Consider the following 22,816-nt stretch of genomic DNA (forward strand, 5'->3'; position numbering starts at 1 on the left):
CTTTTGTATTCTGATTTATTGCCTCAGGGTCTCAAATCAGCTGTTTAAGCTCTAAAAAAACATTCTAGTCACACAAACTCATACATGGTCTGAAAGTGAAAGAATGGAGAATAGGCCAATGGCTTGTTCCTATGAGCCTCTGTCTTTTAATCACGGAGGGAAAATATTTCTGAAATGCTCCCAGGAGATTTCTTATATCTTACTGGCCAGAAGTAAGTCACATACCCACCTCTAGCCGGAAGGAAAATTGGAAACATTCAGGTGCCAAGAGACTGGGGTGTTTGGAATTGTTTTGGGGCAACATTCAGCCACTTGCAGTGAAACACAAGGTTAGGGCAAAGGCCAAGCATGAGCCTGACTTAATCTGAAATCAGTGAAATGGACTGTGGACCCCCTTTTTTGCCTGGAGAGAGAGTCTAGGCTGAGATCAAACCTAGAGTATGGGGGTGGGGGCGGGGAGGGAACAGCAGTTAGATGCCCTTGGGTGAGGGATACAGGGGAGGACCAATGAAATCATCACGGGTGACAGGACCAATTTCGAGAACATTTGAATGCCAGGTAGCAGATTTTTTACTTTATTATGTGGATAATGAGGATCTATTAAAGGTTTCGGAGTAAACATGACAATAAGAAATTTTAAACCAGCGGAATTGTGCAGCCTAGGTGTGGGTAGAGGTTAATCAATGCTACTTCTACTGGAAACTCTGCCTATGTGTGCTGCTTTCCTGTACACCCAAAATAAGAGAGAGCAAACTCTACATGATGTGGACTATACCATCTGCAGGATAACCTCACAGGAAAGTCTACAGCCTCGGAGAAGACCATGAGGAATAGGAGTAACCTGAAGCTTTCAGACTGGAGAACTTGTAGTTCACTAAATTTAAAGACTGACCAGTTATCAGAAGCACATCCCATATCAAGATGACATAGATAAAAGAGATTCAAAATGATCACTTTTCAGTTCTAAAAATGATTATATTACAAAGGAACATAAATGGATTAATGGAAAAGTTGAGGCTCTGAAATTTGAGTAAAGGAAAATATCTTAAATTAATATTACAAAGATAAAAATGGTAGTAAAATTAAGGTACTATTCCTTAAATTCATATTTCATTTTTAAGCTGAATGGCTCTTCGTTCTCAAGAATAACCACAAGAGAAAAGTTATAAAGGCATAGCTGATGCATATTTTTATAGTTTTGCCCTCTCTGTCTTCAGGTAGAAAAAAATCGAGCTTAATTATTCTATAATCATTACAGTTTTCTCGGCCCTGTTGCTCTTTGACCTTATAGTAGATTCTCCCTAGATAGCTTAATATTCTTTACCGTTTAAAATCAAATTTCCCACATTGCTTTTCTTTAAAAAGGCCACATAGCCACAGATATAATCATGATTAAAAAACCTTCAGCTTTGGTGTTAAAAGTATACTGCTTTTATCTTCTAATAGGATGAGTTCAGATGGTCCCAAGCAATATTTTTAAACTGCCACCTAATCCTTTACAGCTAATAAGCTGTTCTACAAGATCATGGTGATTATCCACAAGGTTGTGTACTTTATTGTAGAAAATGGTTTTTTCTTAAGTATAAATGATGTCAACAAAATGCAGGAGTCTTTGATATTAGGATAAATTAAAATCAATCCTTAAAATGGCAATTTATTACAGGATGCAAACCAAAGTTTAAAAGATGCAATTCCAGTTTGCCCTTAAATAAAGCAAAAAAGCATTTCTGAAGAGTCAATGTCCATTTATCCTATTTGCTTTTGGGTTTTTTGTGTGTGTGTGGGGGTTTTTTTGGTGGGGAAGATTGGCCCTGAGCTAACATCTGTTACCAATCTTCCTCTTTTTTTTTTTCTTGACAAAGATTGTCTCTGAGCTAATATCTGAGCCAATCTTCCACCATTTTTTGTATATGGGATGCTACCACAGCATTGCTTGATAAACAGTGTGTAGGTCCATGCCCGGAATAGGAACCCGAGAACACTGGGCTGCAAAGGCCAAGCATGTGAACTTCACTATGCCACTGGGCCAGCCCCTATCCTATTTGTTTTAACCGGGCAGATTTCATTGCTTTTGATCAAAGGCCATCACCTAGTATTTTGTATAAGGAGCTGAGTATAATATGATATTTAGAAGAATTGGCAGAAGAGTGATTTTTCTAATCGTGAAGAACAGTAACAAATGAGAGATGATAACCTAATAGGAATTATCACGGGGCTGGCCCCGTGACTGCGTGGTTGGGTTCATGCACTTCGCTTTGGCAGCCCAGGGTTCACCAGTGTAAATCCTGGGCGTGGACCTACACACCACTCATCAAGCCATGCTGTGGCAGCGTCCCAATAGAAGAACTAGAATGACTTTCAACTAGGATATACAACTATGTGCTGGGGCTTTGGGGAGAAAAAGTAAAGTGGAAGATTGGCAACAGATGTTACTCAGGGCCAATCTTCAATTAAAAAAAATGGTAGATGCTAAATATTATATACGTATCTGTACTAAAGAGTGAGCAATGTCTTTCCAGAATGTTGTTTAAATTTATTAAGTGTTACCCTGACTGCTATTGGATCCAAAACGGTAGGATAAAACTGGTATGAAAGACATGTGGCTCAAATACTTGTAAAATGCTTGGCTGGGTTAGGAGAGTCTGCCTGAATTGTGGCTACAGTATGGTCTGACAAAGCTCTAAAGAAGTATTTGAGCTGGGGAAATAGTGATTTCCAAGACGATCGATTCCTCTCAATACTTCAAAAGATTTCCAAGAAACTAAGAAAAATAAGCTTTTTTCCACCAGTATATTGTGCAGAACATCTTAGCTGACTCTCCAGTTGTAATGTCTATATATCGTAACAACAAACTGACAAAAGACTCATTTGGCTTCAGGAGTCAAAGATGGTTGACTTGATGCAGCTGTGGCCATGTTGGCCCCCATTTGTTCATCCCTTCTTGGATTCAGATATGCAAAGTAACTGAGATGCTTGCCAGAGCCAAGGCAGTGTCTTAATCTCTGTCCCTAATACTTAGACTGAGCTATTTAGCCTTAGGCTCACCTAAGATAACCTCATCCCAGAGAATATTAACACACAGCAGAATGTTCCCACATGGCGTTGGCTTTCTCATCACTACAGACACAGGATACAATTCTAAGCCTTGGGTGCCCTTTGCCTCAGTTTCCTTTATCTTTCCCAAGTCTGTAAGGCAAAGGATTTACTCTTGCTCCATCAACTCACTTCTTTTCTTCCCAAATTGTAATGATTATTAACAGTAATAAAAAACTCAGTATTTATAGTTCTGTGGTTGAACCAGACTGAGTTTGATAGATAGGTTTCAGAGAAATCTCAATTTTTGCGTAGATGTCATGAAATGAAGGAATCTGATTAAGGAGAGTTTTACTTTTGCACAATCCAGAATAGCAACACCAGAAGGTTGCAGGGAAATTATTTTGTGAGATTTCCTGTTCTGCAGTGTGCTTATGTCATTCCAACTCCACCTCTTTCAAGGAGAACGAAATTTTGGGTTTGCAAATTTAGACAGCATATACTACAATTAGCAACATACAATCCTGGAGTGTGAGGCCTTTCAAGTTCGGCCCTCTCTGTCTACATGCAAGGAAAAGGAGGCCCTGAGAATTATATCCATTTGAAAGAGGACACAAACTAGTAATCAACAGGAGGATCCTAGCTGGGCCTTCTGCTCTCTGGTACAAGAAATTTTTCACAATTGCTCTGGTCTCTTACTGTACCATTATCATATAAACTAACATTTAATAATGGCATTTACATATTTAATTTGATATAAATAACACAATTTTGACTATTTTTATGCAACTTAGTCAACTCTCTCAGTTGCAGTTAATCAGGATTTGAGTAGACATCGCAATTTTGACAATGCTGGCAGGAAATATCACATAGTTAGTATAGAGAGCATCACCTCTGAAGGCAGCAAGTCAGAAGGTCCAATAGACCAGCATTATAATCTGCCTTTTCCTCCCATCATTCCCATCTTCCTTAGAGAGAAAAGAGAATGTTAGAAAGCTAACAGTATCTTTCATATTTTAGATCACCGTTGGAGGAAAAAAATCCAAAGTTCATGTCTACAGGTTTGAACTGAGTAAGCAAATAGTTATATAAACCACATGGAAGAATCTAGAACTTCTCAGTTGTTGAAGAAACCATTTTGTAGTCGAATGTATAACTGAAATAGAGGGCGCACCAACCTCCTTTCATATTTCCTTGATGGACCTAGACACATCCAATTCACAAGCCTATTTCCCATTTGATCTTAGAGGACATGTGGCACACAACTTTCCATGTATTTGATGGTCTCCTTTTGCTGCAAGCAACGAAAACAAAACAAAACTTTCATGCTCCTTAGCCTAAAAAGGAGGGAATTTTGCTCACATTGTCACCTTGGAAAAGGCCAGAATTTGGTCTAAGGTCAAGTGAATGCAGGGACTCAACCACTGCCCAGATGTTTCTCTCTTTCTCTTCATTGCTTGTCTATGCTTTCTTCCAAATATTAGTTTCATCCTCTCTTCTACGTATGACATGGTCTTTCCCCACATAGGAAGGGATATGTATCCTAGCAACTCTGGGCTTGCAAAAGGCAGAAAACTCTCCACCAATTTAACTTAGATAGACAACAGCCTAGGAAAGATTTTATTTGCTCTTGCTTTAATCATGTGCCAGCTTTGAACCAGTCACTACAGACAGAAAGTCTGAGTATTCTGCTGGTCCTAACCTTGACCATGTGTCCACCCCTACTGCCAGGGGGTAGAGTTTTTACCAGAATAAGTTAAAGTAATACAGATATGACCACTTCAGGAATCTCAAGTGTAGTAACTATGCCAGCTCACCTAACAATGCTAACACTTACTGGATGCTCACCATATTACTACCAACACTTTAAGCGCTTTACAGGTGTTAACTATTTTAATCTTCACTGCCTTATGTGGTAGACTCTATTATTACTTCTATATTAAGAGAAACTGAAGCCCAGTGGAGTTAAACAATTTGTCCAGGTCACAAAGCTAAGCAGCAAAGCCGTAGCAGCTTGGCCCAGGACATACACTATTAATCTGTACAGTGTATTTTTACATCCTAGAGGCTCACCGGCAAACTTTTGCCCACATCTTCAGGGATCCCTCCTTCATTATCTCTGATACTTAAGGATATTTTCTTATGTAAAGCCAACTCCTTCACCTTGACTCTTTATTCCATCACCTCTTGCTTCCTCAGGAACTTGCCCACCAATCATTCCCTGCTTTACCCGAATCTTCCAACCCTTCCATCTGCCAGATCCTCTCCCTCAGTCCTACCAACACCCATAATCTCTTTACTTTTATCGTTCAAAGTTTTTAAAGCAATATTTTTTACTCATTGACTCCTCTTCATTACCTTTTATTCACATTCCCTGCAACCCCCCACATTTGTCATCTGTCCTATTCACGCCCTCTTCTACACACTGTTGCAGTGAAGCAGGTTATTAGTGATTTTACTACCATTGCATTCCCAAAGACTAAATCCAATGGACACTCTTCAGTCTTTGCCTCTCTCTCTGCTCCACTTAACATTCATAACCCCTCCCTTTGTAAAACTCAATGCCCCTCCCATTCCTAAGAATATTCCCTCATTATTTTTTTTTTCCCTGAGGAAGATTCACTCTGAGCTAACATCTGTGTCAATCTTCCTCTATTTTGTATATGGGTCCCTGCCACAGCATGGCTGACAAGTGCTGTAGGTCTGTGCCTGGGATCTGAACCTAAGAACCCAAGCGGCTGAAGTGGAATGCACCGACCTTCACCACTATGCCACAGGGCTGGCCCCCACCTTATTAGTTTTTGAACCATTTTTCTTTGGCCACTCCTTAAATGACACACTTCTCTGGAGTTCTGTTGTTTGCTTTTCTGTTGCCTTGCTCTGTGAGAGCTCCTTAGGAATTCCCACACAGACCTATGAATCTAGCTTCCATCTTCATGCTGGTAACTCCCAAGTCTATGAGCCCAATACTGAGTACTTCTCCCTGAATTCTAGATCCAGATATCTGATTTCTTCAAATATCTTCACTTGGACCCTATCTTATAAGTCATAGGATCCAGTGAATAGCTTCAAGAAGGATAGAAGTATGATCAGATTTTAATTTTATAAAAAAGAAAATACTTATGAAGCAAAGTGAAGCCTGAGTTTGGACTCTTGGTAAGATCAGTTAAGAAGATACTGAAATAGCACTGAGATAATGAAACATTGAATTAGGACACTTTGGATGGAGACAAGGATACATGAAATATTTCAGACATAAAATGGACTAAACTTGATACTTTATTGAACGTAGGTACAAGAGGGGAGTGCTCAGGAGTGACTTCTGGATTTCTACCTTAGATAATTGGATGAACGCTGATGCCATCAAACAAGATTGGAATACACGAGGAAAGGGAAAATAACACATGTAGCTGTAAGCCTTAGCCCTTCCTCCTCTTTCTTCTCTGCCCACCCTTCTAAACACACATATATTTACTTTAGCTTATATGGGCTCCCGGTTCACCCCTACTTCTGCTGGATAGAGACCATGCAACTGGAATAGAAACATTTTAAGCAAAGCAAGTGCAGAAAAAGTTAACTGCTACTCCAAGAGGAATTCTCCAGGTTAAAGCAAACTGCCTGGTTCCAGAGCAAAGGAATTCTAGCTACTTGCTCAACTGTATCTCTCTGATGCAAAAGCTTCTCTTCCCTGTTTGCCCAACCTCCTGGTCCACTGTATCAATTTTAATCATTAACCCTTGTTTCCTCTTGCTCACTAAACTCCCTTTTTAGTATCTGCTGCTTCTTCAAAGAGCAACTTTTGGTACCATCAGTCTATTGCGGGACTGTCAATCATTTTACTGCTTTATTTTGCAGGGCTGTAGTCTTTACTCCTTTTCGTCTATTCTCTAGCATTCTGCCCCATAGCTGATAGCAGATCACCTCCACTCCCAAACCGGGACTTTGCATTCTGTTTAACAGAGATACAAGGAAGTTTTGGCCATGTTCCTTGGCTTAGTTTAGTAATCTCCTTAAAAGTCATATATGTACACCTCAACAATGTTCTAAACCTGGCTAATGTTAACACTCTTATCACAACACTAATGCCCTAAAAACCAGGCATAGCTAGTGCTTCAAATGGATGAGACAGACATTATATACCGAAATAGGGAACCAACTTCTAGCTTCACTATGCGTATGATGAGCCATTCTTTGGCTTTTAGTTGTGCCACAGGTATGGAACTTAGAAACACAGAATAAATCTTAGTTCTACACAAAAGCAGAGTCCATTGGAATTCCACCAAGGAGATGAGTCCATGCAATTTCCCAATGCCATGGACCATTGCTTTGTATGAGGAAATTATTTCTTATTCTCAAATGCACAGATCTGAGAGCAGGGCACAGTGAGTAAGGAATGTGCATGGACTTCCATGAATTTACTCATTGTAAACACAGATTTATCCTCAGGGTTTGGTTGATGACAGTGTGTGAACTGCACTGTGAGATGGGAGTGGAGGTAGAGAAATCTCATGGTGCAGGATGCTAGCAAGTAGGGAAGAATACAATGCCACCACCAACTGCTACAAAAATGTGCAGGTGCATGAGGGTGGGTGTTAAATTTCATATTCATCTATCTGTAAACTTGATTGATAAAGCCTTGCCACACCATCTCCCAAATCTGAATTCCATTCTCCTGTTTCTCCCCTTCAAGGACATTTTAATTTGATATAAGCTTCATAGAAATATTTGGAAGCTGGAGGAATATGCAATCGATCTTCACAGGGTCCCAAATCTTCCAATGGAAAAGAAACATAATATTTTTCAAAGGTGTGAACTACTAAATTATTTTTATAAACCTTTGGGTGGGATCATCAGAAAACAGAAAATGACTTTGCTGAATAAAATATCTTTAAAATTCCTAATTTAAAAAATATTTTATGAATGAATCCTATTTCTCTAATATTTAAAGTAAGAATGAATGATTCCTAGTGTCTCAGTTTTGAGGAGAAAACAATTAAAATCTATAGCGCATAAATAAAGCCCAAACACATTGCCTCTAGCATTTTCATGTTGCTACTTTCAGTATATGTGAAAAAGCGCTTTACCTGGCTCAAAATCACAGGTCACTTATTAAAAAGTTCCATTGAAACCACACCCATAAAAGCATTAGTAGAAATCCCATAGCTCCTGAGCATGCCTCCAAGACTGTTTTAATAATTTATCCTGCCCTGAGAGAGTGAGGTTATATATGAAATCTTCATTCCTGCTCTGAGCCTTACAGATTTTATCTAAGAACTAATAGTCTTAGTGTAAACATACCCTAAAGGGTCAGACTTGCTAATACACATTTAATTCTTTCCGTGGATGACCACCTCCCTTGAGAAAACTATCCAATCATAAAAGTAACAAAGATTTGCAGCAAGGGTCTGACACTGAATACGGAATAAGTGGAGAATGAGATAGCTGGGTTTTGATTACAGTCCTTAACAAAATCCGTTTACCACTGGGATTTTTGGTTAACTAAAGCTCATCACGTCTAATCTGGAGAAACGCAAGAGGCCCTGAGGCCCAAATGGGACAAAATTATGTGGCCAACATGGTAAATACACCTCTAAAGGGAGAAATGTCGTTTCCTAGGACATGAACTATCTGAGAAGTTAGTGCTCACTAAAATCTTGATGTCTTAGAAAGAAACCATTATTATTGTTTATATTCTTTGAAGGTGCCCTCTCTTTACTACTAGGCTTAATGTAAAAGAAAATAAAAACTCTTTTAACAGCATAATTCAACAGTTCAACACTGTAGGCTTTTTACAGCAGGGAAATGACAATCCTCGGGAGTTTTGTAAAATGGTCTCTAACATCATTCACTCATTTACTAGAACAGTAATAAATAGTTATTCTGAATAAAAATCTCACTAGGGTATCAAAGCTTTTTGGAAATTATGACAAGTGAGCAACGCTGATTTGTTGTTGCTAAGTATAGTTTAGAAGTTTTGTCTTAAGACTGGGCTCTGAAGTTAACCTCATCAGCATTAACGGCTTTTGATTTTAAGTGTATTTTCTTCCATCTGCAGATACTGGTGAAGGATAGAAATTGTTTCACTTAATGACACCAGCTCTGTTTTAGAAAGGTATTATTGCCACGATCACAAGCTTGGATTTAGACAGATGAGGGATTCTTTGCCCAAACTTTCATGAATGAAATCAGCTAGGTGTGTCTTTTATTCACACTCCCTCCCCGCCCCTGCCCCCCCCAATTCCTTCCTGGACATTCAGCTCATATTAGGGAGGAGGCTCAACACAATGTGTGCCAGGTACCCCGACTTTCACTCCTACTGAGCTTTGAGTTAACAGACAATTCAGGTATCCAGGGAGCACTTGATCACCGACCTGATAGCCAGCTGGATAACAGGACATTTCCCAGGTAACTATAGAGAACCAAGTATAACCTGCTTCACTTGACGATACACTTATTTCTTAAGGCATGCTAGCAATGTGTCAGGAGCTTGTTCTTGTCGAGGTTATAGGCAAGTTCAGCAAACACTTGTTCTGCAGCACACTCTAAACACATCTTTACTTCTCACTTCTTTAACATTTACCTCTCCAAAGCCAAGCTGGTTAATTACTTTTTTAAGCAATTAATTAAAATTAGTTAATTACTTAAAGCACTTACAGCAACTGTTTAATTGTAACAAAATTTATATGGATGTATTCAGAATCCTGTCCAACTACCTTTTGTGATGATTTTATATATTTACTCCACTGGACCACAAGATGCCCAGAGAGCTGGTTAAACGTTATTTCTGGGTGTGTCTGTGGTGGTGCCTGCAGAAGAGATTAGCATTTGAGTCAGTAGGCTAAGTAAAGCAGATGGCCCTCCCCCGATGTGGGTGGGCAGCCTCTCCAGTCTATGGAGGGGCCGAACAGAACAAAAAGGCAGAGGAAGGTTGAATTTGAGGACCTCTGCCTGCTTGCTTGAGCTGATGCTCCTGGTTCTCAGGCCTTTAGACTCAGACTAGAATCTATACCATCAGCTCCCCGGTTCTCAGGTCTTTGAACTTCATGCTGGTGGCTTTCTTCCATCTCCAGTTTGCAGAAGGCAGATAGTGGGACTTCTCAGCCTCCATAATCACGTGAACTGATACCTTACAGTAAATCTCTTTATATATATTTATCTCCTATTGGTTCTGTTTCGCTGGAGAACCCTGACTAATACACTCTCTATTTGGAAACCTGTTTTCCCCCCTAATCTGTAAAGGTTATCAGTGGAACCAATGAAGTGTGCATCACTGAAACACAGCACATCCACATCCCAAACAGTCACCTCCTCTCTGCCAAATGCCCTCCCAGACCAAAGGACAAACTCACGGCCAATTACACTGTTCTGCACCTTGCTCGTTAAATCACTGGGTTCCCAGACCTCACAGGAAGTTTCCTAGGTGCATGGCTTCAGGGATTTTATACTATTTATTCATTTAGTCAATAGTTTACAGTCAGTAGATATTCTTCTAACTATTTAAATTAGTATATGCTAATGTCTTCTGCATCTTACCAACTGATTACTTTTGTGCAGGAAAAGACTAACCTTGAGTCCCAAAAACCTAGCCAATTATCCAACAACCAAGGCAATCTCAGGTTCTCTGAGATACAAAGCAAATTTCAAATGATAAATTCCATTTGGTTTCAGAGAACTTAAACAGACTGGTGTGTTTACTCCCCAGAGATCCCTTTGTTTCTGTCAAAAGTAATGCATTTTTAATACACAATTAAATATTATGATAAAAAATACATAAGCATTTAATTCTGAACTTTCCTACTGCTGAGTGAATCCTAAGTTTATTTTCAATAGCTATTTCACTGAATATAATTATAATATTAAAGAAAAATTCTCTTGAAAATTACTAAATGATCTGCTCTCTGTGATATAAAAGTCACCCTACAGTACGCATTTACATTTTAATTATTTATATAACTAACAGCAAAAGCTAAAACCAATTGAAAAGAATAACTAAGCTAAATTCTAGTTTCATGTGCTCCAGACAGAAGAGAGAAAACAAAATTGAGGCTCCTTGATTTGCATGTGAATTTGGGCAATCCTTCATCTAACTCAATTCTCCCATCCAGAGGGTAGAGTTGACTCACAGGAATAAGCAGTTGAATACTTCCTAGGAATTTGCTCACGAACTGGGGAAGTGGATAGACCTTTCCCCTGATTAATTCAGAGTTCTTCAGGGATGTGTATTCATGTTTTCATGCACAGCAGCCCTATTTGGGCCAATGATTAGTTTTTGGTCTTTTGTACTACTACTCTGAGCTCGCTGTGGAAGAACAAGGGAGGGCCAATGGCTATGAATTCAAAGTCAGGAGAGCAACATCTCTCTACAAAAGGAGCGAACTCCGGAAGTAATCTTTTCTCTCTTTTCCGAATTCAAAGGCTTCTCAGCCTATGTTTTCAAAGATGGACAAAAATGTTGAGTGGAGGGAAAAAGAATTACTATAAAATAATAATTTAGGGGCCTAAATGAGAATAAAAGATGCTTGATTTTAAGTTTGTTGTCATAGTTAAAGCGTCTCATTTGTCCAAAATAAACTTCCAGGAGCACAGCCAAAAACTATAGCATAAAATGAAAATCAAGATAAAGTTGGACTAATAAGAAATGCTGACAGATAATCATGTAAAATAAGGCAGTTTTCGTTTTAGAGATGAGCAGAACAGACAAGAAAATAAGCAATTGTGTGTCTGCCATTTAAGTACAAATGCCAGCTACCAAGAGGGTACCATTAATTCTTGTTCCAAGCAAACATATCTTTGCCTTCTTTTCAGGGGATTCTGTTTAACCTCTTGAAATTTTTGTTTCATTTTTTAAGTCTCCTACCTGAGTTACCAATGGACAAAATTTCTCTTTGTCTTTGGCTAGACATTTCTTTCTTAAAGAAAGACAATGGTGTTTGTCTGTATTTCTACTGGCGATGATTTTGGCCTGGTTATTTGAAATCCATGCCTACGACCAAGCAAGGAAAGGCAATGTGGTTGTAGCAAAGAGATTAACAAAAACACATCAAGGGTAATATAAACAATTAAAATGTTTTAAGCTATTAGAGACTTCCATAAAAATAAGTACTGAATGGAGAGATCAAACAGGGTGAAATTGCTTAGTAATCATTCATTCAATCCTTTATTACTTACCTTCAAACATGTAGTGCGTGTTAATATGTAAAATTCTGTGAGGGTTTAATGGAAAAAGTCACCAAATATGATTATATCTGAGTGCACGTGTTTACAAACATATATATATATATGCATATATATATATATATATGTATATATACATATATAGGGTGGGGGAGAAAGGCAGACTCTTAGTAAGAAAGAAGGGAGGTTCCAAGCAAAATTGAAAGTTAAACTTTAATGACGTAGATAGTCTTCAGAAATTAGAACAATCATATTGGATCATATTACTTTTATTTAATGAAACCATTTAAACAGCTTCAGGAATTAGAAGTATAGATATTTAACTTAAACCAGAGACCAAATTTATAGAAATCATACTCAATAGATTTGGTAATAGAAACAGGATTGCAAGATTTAGTAAATAAACGTACAGGATACCAGGTAAATTCAGATTTCAGATAAACCACAAATAATTTTTAGGACAAGTATATCCCCTATGCTGCGTGGGACACACGGAACAGACTGCAAAGGAAAGATGTGTTTGCTTGAAACAAGAATTAAGGCTGACCCTTGGCAGCTAGAACTTTTACTTCCACAGCAGACACACAATTACTTAGTTTCCTGTCTGCTTATCTCTAAAAGGAAAATTCCTTCATTTTATATGAATATTTATCAGCATGGGACATTTATATTTTAAAAATTTGTTGTTTATTTGAAACTCATATTTAACTGGGCATCCTGTATTTCATCTAGCAACACTAGAAAATGCTAGAATTACTTTCAATATCAGGGATATTTAACATAAAAAAAAAGTTGATCCAAACTTTATATATTTAACCCTCAAAAAGTAGTAGTTGAAGTTTTAGGCAAGGAGAGGTTTATCAAATGTAGTTATGTTCAATGTTTAGTAGAGGTATTTTTCAATGTGTCTGATTTATAACCCTTTTCCAACCCAAAGTGCCTAATTTCAAGTTTTACAAACTTTACAAAAAAATTAGGTTTTGTTTTGTTTTTTTACTTTGAAATTTAGAGATACAGGGGAAGGAAAAAGGTCTTAATATCCTTTGAATATCTGTGATTCCCTCTTCACATTGTTCAACGCCGTTCCAATATGTTCTTGCCTAAGACAGTCAACCCAACCTGTCTCCTGTCATTTCCTCTCTGCCCAGTTGTACATGGCTCTCCAGGCTGTTTCCTGCTGGGTTCAGGGTCTTCAGAACAACCCTCAACTCTGGCATTCACTCCCGATGAATTCTTCGGCTCAGCAGTGACCAGGAAACTGATTGAAATGTTTTGAGTCAGGTAGATTTCCCCGAGGTGTTGATTTGTCTGTATCTCCAATTACTTAATAAAACCAACATGGTTAGTAAATATTTCAGTGCCCATAAAGAACCACAAAAACACTCCACTGCCCTCTTGCTTGGTAAAGACTATCATGCCATTTGATACAAACTATAACTTAATATAGATCCCACAGATAGATTCTAGAAACTCTCACTCTAGACATCAACAAAAAGAGCTCAGAGACGAAGTTCATTTGCAGCAAGACTGTTCTCATCTCAGCTTAGAGTTGCTCAAACAGGGCTCCTGAAAGTAAGATCTGTGTCAGAGATTCTTCGGTTGGGTGAGGTAGAAGTTTAATGATCAAATATCTGTACAACACGGAGTGATACTGTAGGTCACTGTGAATAGGACATAAGGAAAATTAAACATTGTTATCTCAATAGTGAATTTAATACTTTTTAATAAGTTCCCAAATAAAGCATACCTGTGTGAAATTATCTTATTTGAATTTGTAAGAGTTATTTATACATTCCAGAGACAAATACTTTGTCCAGTATATGTATTGCAAATATCTTCTCCCAGTCTGTGGCTTGTCTTTTAATTTCTTTAACAGTGTCTTCTTTTTTTTTTTGCCAAGGAAGATTCACCCTGAGCTAACATCTGTTTCCAATCTTCTTTTTTTTTTGCTTGAGGAAGATTAGCCCTGAGCTAACATCTCTGGCAATCTTCCTCCACTTTATACGTGGGTCGCTGCCACAGCCTGGCTGACAAGTGGTATAGGTCTGCACCCAGAATCTGAACCCATGAACCTGGGCCACCAAAGTGGAGCACGCTGAACTTAACCACTACCCTACGGGGCCAGCCCCCAGTTTAACAGTGTCTTGATGAGCAGAAAACAAATTTTTATAAAGTATGATTTATAATTCTTTTCCTCTTAAGAGTCTAGTTTAAGAAATCCATGTCTACCTCAAGGTAATGAATATATTCTCCTATGTTTTCATTTCTATAGTTTTCTAAATTTTCTGAAGTTTTAATTTTCTAAAGTTTCTATAAAACTTTTTAGTTTTAGTTTTTATGTTTAGGTTGTAATCCATCTCAAATTAATTTTGTACATGATGTGAGTTAGAGATTGAGTGAATGTTGTTCGGCGTGGTTTGCTTTTTTGCAAAAGTCATATCATCTCCAACTTCTGCTTGCTTTTGTTTGTTTTCCAGTGGCCTTCAAGTAGTAGTAGTTGTTTTAAAATTTTTGTCTAGGGCCTATAATTATTACCAATAGGAGGATGTTTTCATCCATTCAGGCTGCTATAACAAAAACAGCATAGACTGGGTGGCTTAAACAAACATATTTCTCACAGTTTTGGAGGCTGGGAAGTTCAAGATCAAGGTGCCAGCTGACTCAGTGTCTAGTGAGGGCCTGCTGCCTGGTTCATAGAGGGCCATCTTCTCTCCGTGTCCTCACATGGCAGAGAGTGAGTCCAATCCACCACTGCATTCTCAGAACCTTTTCCAAACACAACCAACATCTTCATGTCCAGGGAGCTTGGTGATAGTGCCTAACTGGCCAGCTCCTTCGACACCTTGCCAGACAATCTTGTACCAGCCAGTTCCTCTGAGAGATGGACCAAACCTCTGAAAAGCATGAGAAATCTTAGGTTATGTGATGTGAAAAATGTGTGCTTTAAATAGAGGCTGAGCAGTCTCATCTTAGAGTTCAGGGTGAGCACCCAAAAGCTCTCATGAAAGAAATTTTGTAATTTGTCACATAGTGTATCTATAACAATTTACTCATTTTATTGCTTGGTACTAATCTTTTAGTTTGCAATAAACCTTTTCCGCAGTAATGAGATAAAAAGTACATGTTTAATGAAAAATTAACAAGTGGATTTCCATTTCTCAGGACTGTTGATGATAAGTAATTTGTTTGTCTATATTTACTGTCCAACGTGGGGGCAATTCTAACAGCAGAAATTGTGAAAACCAGAAGACACAGATCTGCCAAAGAACTAGCAGCATCTACTTGAAAAGCTAGTAGTTATATTGACCATTTAACTCATCCATCTGAAGACAATGACTTAACACATACCCACAGAGGTACCGCACATCACTTTGTGAAGCACAACTTTTCAAGTAGATCAAATGACTATTCTTTTAAATTAATTTAACTTATTTTAGTTTCAAGTTTTCTTATGCATATATAAATAATGCAATAGCTGTTAATATATTGGTTCCATTAACTGAAATAAAACTTTGAAAATAGTTTAATGAAGCCAGTTTTATGTTAGTATCATCAAAGGCCTCCAACAGATAATCAGTTAGATTTATTTTTAAAATGCTTTGTTCTCATCCAATTTATAAAATCAGAGTAAGACTCTTTTTTAAGTTCATGCTTTCAATTGAACATCCAACATGGGTCAGTTATAAAGTTCAATAGTAAAGATAAAATTATGTCTGCTTTGGTGATATTGCAAATACAAATTTTGATGGAGGACAGCATTACAATAAAAACATTTTTATTAAATGAAGAAATCTGCGGAACAAAACTGTATTTGGAATTGGTTGCGGTACACACATAATTCAAAACTGCAACCAATATTTTCTGATGTTCTGCCGATTGAAATAGAAGTTGTAGTTATTCAAATTCATAATTATTACTTTATTTTTTTTGAGGAAGATTAGCTCTGAGCTAACATCTGCCACCAATCCTCCTTTTGTTGCTGAGGAAGATTGGCCCTGAGCTAGCATCCATGCCCATCTTCCTCTACTTTATATGTGAGAAGCTTGCCACAGCATGGCTTGATAAGCCATGCATATCTCCACACCCAGGATCTGAACCGCAGATCCTGGTGAGTCGCAGGCGGCCAAAGCGGAACATGTGAACTTAATCGCTGAGCCACGGGGCTGGCTCCCATAATTATTTTTATATATACATATATTATCGAACTATACAATTTTTGTTAGTAGGATGATCTTGAATATAAAATAAATACTTCATCATGGCACTATGTGCTTTTTCTCTTTTCTGACTAACGTCAATTGGATTTTAGTATACTTGAAAATCTGGAGAACTACTTTTTAAATTAATTGTCTTAAAATGGTATTGAGCATTTGCAAATGAGCCCTCTAAATTTTTTCAGGATTTTGTTCAAAATCACTTAAAAATCTTGAATCAAAATAGTCAGTGAATGAAGTCCCAGAACACTTCAGCTTTTGAAGCTTTTATTGAGTTGCTATTATTGAAAACAGAGCTTGCAAACAGAAAGGCATTAAAATTTACAGCTTAACAGCAAGGGAGCTATTGAACAAATTGAATAATAAGAATGCAAATGGTGTGCAATATTAAATTTTGAAATTCTACAACTCTGCTTTAGAATGGTGCTTTCCAAACTATCTGTGATAATGAACCAATTTTTTTAAGATGTTCAATCTTTCACAAAACAGTACTTTTATAAAGTACAATAAAAATAAGTTAACAGAAAAATGAAATGGACAAAAAAGACATATAAAATTCAAGCCCATGTCTTTTATTATTAGCTTATGTAGACATAAAATTACATTTTAATAAATATAGTTAGAGTAAAGATAATAGAGGAAAAATTACAATTATACAAGCTGCTCATTGAAACTGTACATATAGGCAACTAATATATAGAAATGCTAATAGACACCTAACTTTTTGTCATTCTGCAATCATGACGCAAGAAAAAATAATGATTAAAATACAGTTCCACATAGTAAACACCTATAGGCATACTTTCAATAAGCAGCATGTACATCAATATTTAAAGTTTTTAATGTGACCATTGAACTTGCTTTTTGATTGCTAATTTATCTAATCTAGGTTGGATTGACAGCAATGCTACTTATGAGAGATAATATATGTCTGAACTATTTCTTTATTTTATTAGTATAAAAACACACCAGAGAAATCAGAGTCACAAATATGTCGATGGGAACGGAAGAGATTTTCTTTTATTTCAACAAGCTCAATTTATTATTTTTTAACTTTAATCTAAAATCAAGCAAGTGATACTGTATTTTCAAAATTCATATTTAATCCTGCATAGGTAGCCAGTTCTGACAATTTGTCCTATAAAGTTATAGGTAAACTTGTTATATAATTTTGTGAAAGAAATGAATTTCCTATGCAAAATCTTATTGTGATGGAAAATAAAAGTCAAAATATCCCATCAAGTCATGAGGTATTTGTTGATAAACTTTTTGGATGTACAGTATCAAGATCATCACCTATTTCCTTGATAATTGTTGTTTAATCATGGAACAGGTGATAATAATCTATAGAAAATCTGTCTTCCAAGTTTCTAACTCTAAATTTTGCCATTCAGTCTTTTCTGTCCCTGAAAAATGTGGTGCATTCTTTCATTCTATGAATGCAATAACATCCTTAAAAATTCCAAAAATAGGGCCTGGCCCTGTGGCACAGCAGTAAAATTCACACTTTCCACTTCGGCGGCCCGGGGTGCGCCAGTTCAGATCCCGGGTGTGGACATGGCATTGCTTGTCAAGCCATGCTGTGGTAGGCGTCTCACATATAAAGTGGAGGAAGATGGCCACAGACATTATCTCAGGGCCAGTCTTCCTCAGCAAAAAGAGGAGGATTGGCAGCAGATGTTAGCTCAGGACTAATCTTCCTCAAAAAAAAAAAAAATTCCAAAAATATCAGACAACAAGCAAATCTAGTGTCCAATTTACATCTTTAAAAACCTGGAACCAAATTGTTTCCTTATCTTGCAGAAACACATTCTCAACAGAATTTTACCCTCAATAACAATAATACCTCCACATGCAATAGCAGTTATATGTAATCACTTTCCATATTATCACCTAATAGAGAATATTCTCGAATTTAACATCTGTGTAAAACTAGTATGAAATTCATTGGTCTTTTCTCCGAAATCACTTCCAACACCATCATCACCATTGTGTTTCCTATTACTATCGCATTCAAAGAAGGCATGTGTTTTCAAGTGTAAGAGCAGAGCTTATTTTGCCATCAGTAAATTAGGGTCAAAAATAGGTAAGAGCCAAACAATTCAGATAAGCTATACAAGTATAGCTGTTTTGGAAATCCATTTAAGAACTGATTACAAAAGGAAACCTAAATGAACCAAACTCCAGAAAATGAGAAGCCCTCAAGAGAAAAAAACAATCCACTGCTGCTGTCATCTCTGAAACACAGAGGGGGAGCAATCTGCCACTGACAAAGTTAAGGAGCAACCAGCCTAAGTCTCACAAACCATTTAGGGCTGTGTGTGAGCTGGCCTGATGGATTAGTATCCTGAAAAGCCCAAGGCACAAAGTTGAGAGAAATTACCCTTGGCACTCCAGGTTTTCAGGTAAGGAAGACTGGGGTAGGGGGGCAGAAAAGCTGAGAGAAATCTCTCAGGGTAATGCCTGTCTTCAGAGAGCAGAGCGTAGGCCAGCTACAGCCATCCTCCAAAGGCCAAGAGGGGTGCAGCAGGAATGAAAAAGATCAGCGAAGACTCAGAAAGCAGGGACAGCACTGGAAAGCAATGAGAACTCCCCAAACACTGCCATCCAGAACGTAAAGCGGGAAGAGATCTCCCACAGTTCAGAAGGCATGTGGCTCAGCTGTGAAATACAGCAGATATCCTGAAACCGGCCAGTGCTGGGATCCCAAGCCCTGCTGAAAGGAAAGGCTAGATCTATGTCAGATCCCTCAGTGCATCATTATCATCATTTTATTAACTCAGTAATCATTTAGATTTACCCACATTTATTCTTTCCGTTGCCTTACATTTCCTCCTGAATCTCTGAGTTTTCTTGTGGAATCATTTTCCACTTCTTAAAGAATATCCTGTAGTACTTCCTTTAAAATAAGTGAGCTAATTTGGAAGAATATTTTTGCTGGGTAAAGAGATTTATTATGTAAATAGAACTGCCATTTTAAATGCTTTTATAGACCCTAGTTCTTGAAACTCCAGAGGATTTCCCTCTTCATAATTAGGTCATAGCTAATTTGGACACTGTCTTACAGGAAAGCATATCTTTCAAGTAGATATAACTTGAAGATCTCTGCAAGGTACCAGACTCCCCATGGCCCAGACATTTTATCACTATTGGCCGGATTTGGGGGACTGAACCCATCAAAATTCAGACTAACCTAACCAACGCTTCACCCAAGCTTATACGATACCATTTAAATCCACAGCCAAAGCAAGGATTAAGGTCCATAGTATAAACACCAAGAGAACTAGGATGTAATATGCCTTGAACTTTCCCTTGAATTACTCCTAACCTGCCTTAGATAAGAGTTCCAAATCTCAGGGCTATTAATAGAATGATTATACCTCACTTTCCAGAATTGCTTGATCCTCTGGATAAAATGCCTATAGTCATCATCCTATATTATTCAGAGAGTCATTTTCCTTCCATTTGCCCCTTCCCGTACCTAATATATGCCTACATTATTAACCCTAACTTCTGATCATGGGAAAAAAAAATGGATTCTGACCCTGGAAGAACAAAATGCTTCTGTAAAATCATTACAGTAATGTCCATAGAGACCGGGAATGCAACAGAGTTAAGAATAAATACCGTGGCTATTTTTTCTGCATAGCTCACTTTTTCTCCACAAAGACTCTTCGAGCGCTTTATAGCATTTACTCAACTCCAGGGACTCTGCCCTTCCCCAAACAGATAATTGGTGCACCTGTCATATTGAATGATTCCTACACTAACACGTAGCCTGTGCCCTCCAGGACACTATTTTATTATATGAAACCAATCCTTTCCTTGTTTATCACAAGCAAACAACCCCTTGTGAAACAGGTCTCCTTGTAGCATGTGCCCAGGAACTCAGAAAATGAAGCTACATAGGCTACCCTGGAGAATTATCAAGAAAAATCACTAATTTACTTTTGTATGTACATTTTCAAAGCTAGAGTTTCTATAAGGGTTTATGTAACAGGAAAAGGTGGTAAGAAATTTATATAATTAAAAAGGGTGGTAAGAAATTAAATCTTAGCTGATATTATAAATGATATTTCCATAGCTCTTAAAGCTCTTTAGACATATCTAAACATTTTGGTCCAAGTATTAATGATCAAAATAATAGCTTTACATTCTCTATTAGCTTGTCAGTGCAGTATCTGTGTCATTGCTAATACCTTAGTTGCATTTGGATAAACACTAATGGCCAAATAGAACAATTCATCTCTAAGAAGATGTCCATCTCTAAGAAGAGCCAAGAAGACAGTTCCTCAGAATAGACCCAAACGGACTCTGGGAAATGTTTCCTTGCTCTGAATTCTAATCATCATTCTGCTTTGTCCTTGTGTTTCAACTGCCAAACGTGGACTTTCCACAGTCTTAACTGCTTCTGCACAGCCCCTGTCACATCTCATGACACAATGACTCCTCATTAGAGGAAAAGGGGAAAAAGGACCAACCCTGGTCCAACTCCAAACTACTGTTTCCAAGATAACATACCATCTCGAGATTACAACAGTAGTGTAGATGAGAGTCTTCTCTGCCTGCCTCTCTAGCTTGGCCAGAGGCTGCCTGGAAGGACGGGGTTCAGGAGAGGCTAAGAATAGGAACAATCACCCGCTTCAGATATACAAGACTGTGAACAGAAACTTTTATCAGTTAGACAATTATAACCACCCAATGTCACATGACTTGCATAATACTTCCCAGCTCAGAATAGCATCCAATTTGCATTGACCCCTATCTTAAGAAATCAGTCAGTCTGAAGGCTCACTCTGCTTCTGATATCACCCCCTAAGAACTTCTGAGGCCAATCCATATGCAATAGAAACCCAGGTGTTCTTTGTTAACTAGATGGCTTTTCAGAATTTCCTTGTGTTATTCTCCCTTGCTGCAGTATGTTAATAAAATTCCAATTACTTATATCATAGCAGTTTTCTTTATTTGAGTAACAGACTTTCCACACATAGAATACAGAAACATGATGCAGATACAAAATATATCCAATTAGGTTATAGATTAATACAAATATTCATGGCTTAAAAAAGAAGCAAATGATCAAGCAGACCCTAAGAATGCAAAGCCCTCAAATTGGTCTCTCATCATAAAGTATCAAAATGCTCTATTATTTGATAACTCTGTAGCAGTTTTCCTCAAACAAACTCAAGAGGCTTGGAAATACCTTGAAAAATGGCAGTTTGAAGTATGCTAGGGGTTGGCCCGTGGCCGAACGGTTAAGTTCATGCGCTCCACTTTGGTGGCCTGGGGTTTCGCTGGTTCAGATCCTGGGCGTGGACATGGCAACACTCATCAGGCCATGCTGAGGTGGCATCCCACATATCACAACCAGAGGCACTCACAACTAGGATATACAACTAGGTACTGGGGGCCTTTGGGGAGAAGAAGAAGAAGAAGAAGAAAAAAAGAAGATTGGCAACAGATGTTAGCTCAGGTGCCAATCTATAAAAAAAAAAAAAGTATTCTAATAATTATTACTAGTACTGAGGCATTGTTAGAGTGAAAATTTAAAAGAACATCCCAGAATAAAATAATGACATTTGATTGTAATAAGCACTGGAAAAACAACCTTGGATTAAAGACAGCTCTGGCAATCCATAACAACACCACACAAGGCAAGTCACTTAACCTTTAGACTTCAGTCTTCTCATATATAAAATGAAATAATAATGTCTGCCATGCTTAACTGAAAGTGTTACTCAAAGAACCAAATTAAATAATGAATGTGAAAAGAACTATAAAATGGCAAAGTACTATACAAAGTTAAATGATTGTGGCTGTGTATATGCTTTAGGTTTTATATAGCTTTTTTTTTCCCATGGATTTTCACTATTGCCACACCTACCCACTCTGCTATCCCCATGCCCATCCATCCTAATTTCCCATGCCAAAGAAAATCAAAATATTACAACTTTTAGAAAATTGAGTCTACATGTTGTGAATTGAAGATCCCATTCAACTTACTTATTTACTTGAATTTGAACCAGTGGTAGGAAGTAGGGTCGAAGGATCAGGGGTTCAACAAGTCAAAACAACTTCGATAAATGCCAACACTGAGAAATCAACTTCTCCTTTTGGGTACTTATATGAATCAAAAACAATTCACTTAAAATGTAATTTTGCATGTGATTAATCTATCATCCAGTCTGATTGCCTGTGGTACATTTTTATAATTATAAATTGAATAGAGAATAAAGATAATTCAAATAATCTTATTGGCTAAGGCACAGGGCATTAATTCAGTTTATAATAGCAATAATGACCTCAGCCCAGGACATTTCCAGGCAATTAATGACTGGTTGGAGTTAATGGCCCGAGTCTCAGCCAAGGACCATCAACTCCTCCTAGCTGGTCAT

General features: G+C 37.7%; 1 long non-coding RNA gene across 15 annotated transcripts in view; it reads right to left on the reverse strand.

Annotated features, from left to right (window-relative positions):
• The window catches only part of LOC103560551 (uncharacterized), a 179,139-nt gene that overhangs the window by 36,922 nt on the left and 119,401 nt on the right, over positions 1 to 22,816 (reverse strand). For 7 of the 15 annotated variants that reach the window (XR_011527901.1, XR_011527905.1, XR_011527902.1 and 4 more), the window contains 2 exons: positions 14,826 to 15,101; positions 12,403 to 13,868 (listed from right to left, as the gene is read on the reverse strand). The exons of 2 other annotated variants lie outside the window; for them this stretch is intronic. This is a non-coding gene — a long non-coding RNA (uncharacterized lncRNA). Of the gene's footprint in view, positions 1 to 12,402; positions 13,869 to 14,825; positions 15,102 to 22,816 lie in introns of those variants that run through there. 6 more of the 15 variants (XR_547217.2, XR_011527907.1, XR_011527911.1 and 3 more) reach the window with 2 other exon arrangements.

The sequence above is a fragment of the Equus przewalskii genome, chromosome 16, assembly GCF_037783145.1.
Source record: "Equus przewalskii isolate Varuska chromosome 16, EquPr2, whole genome shotgun sequence".
Lineage (NCBI taxonomy): Eukaryota > Metazoa > Chordata > Mammalia > Perissodactyla > Equidae > Equus > Equus przewalskii.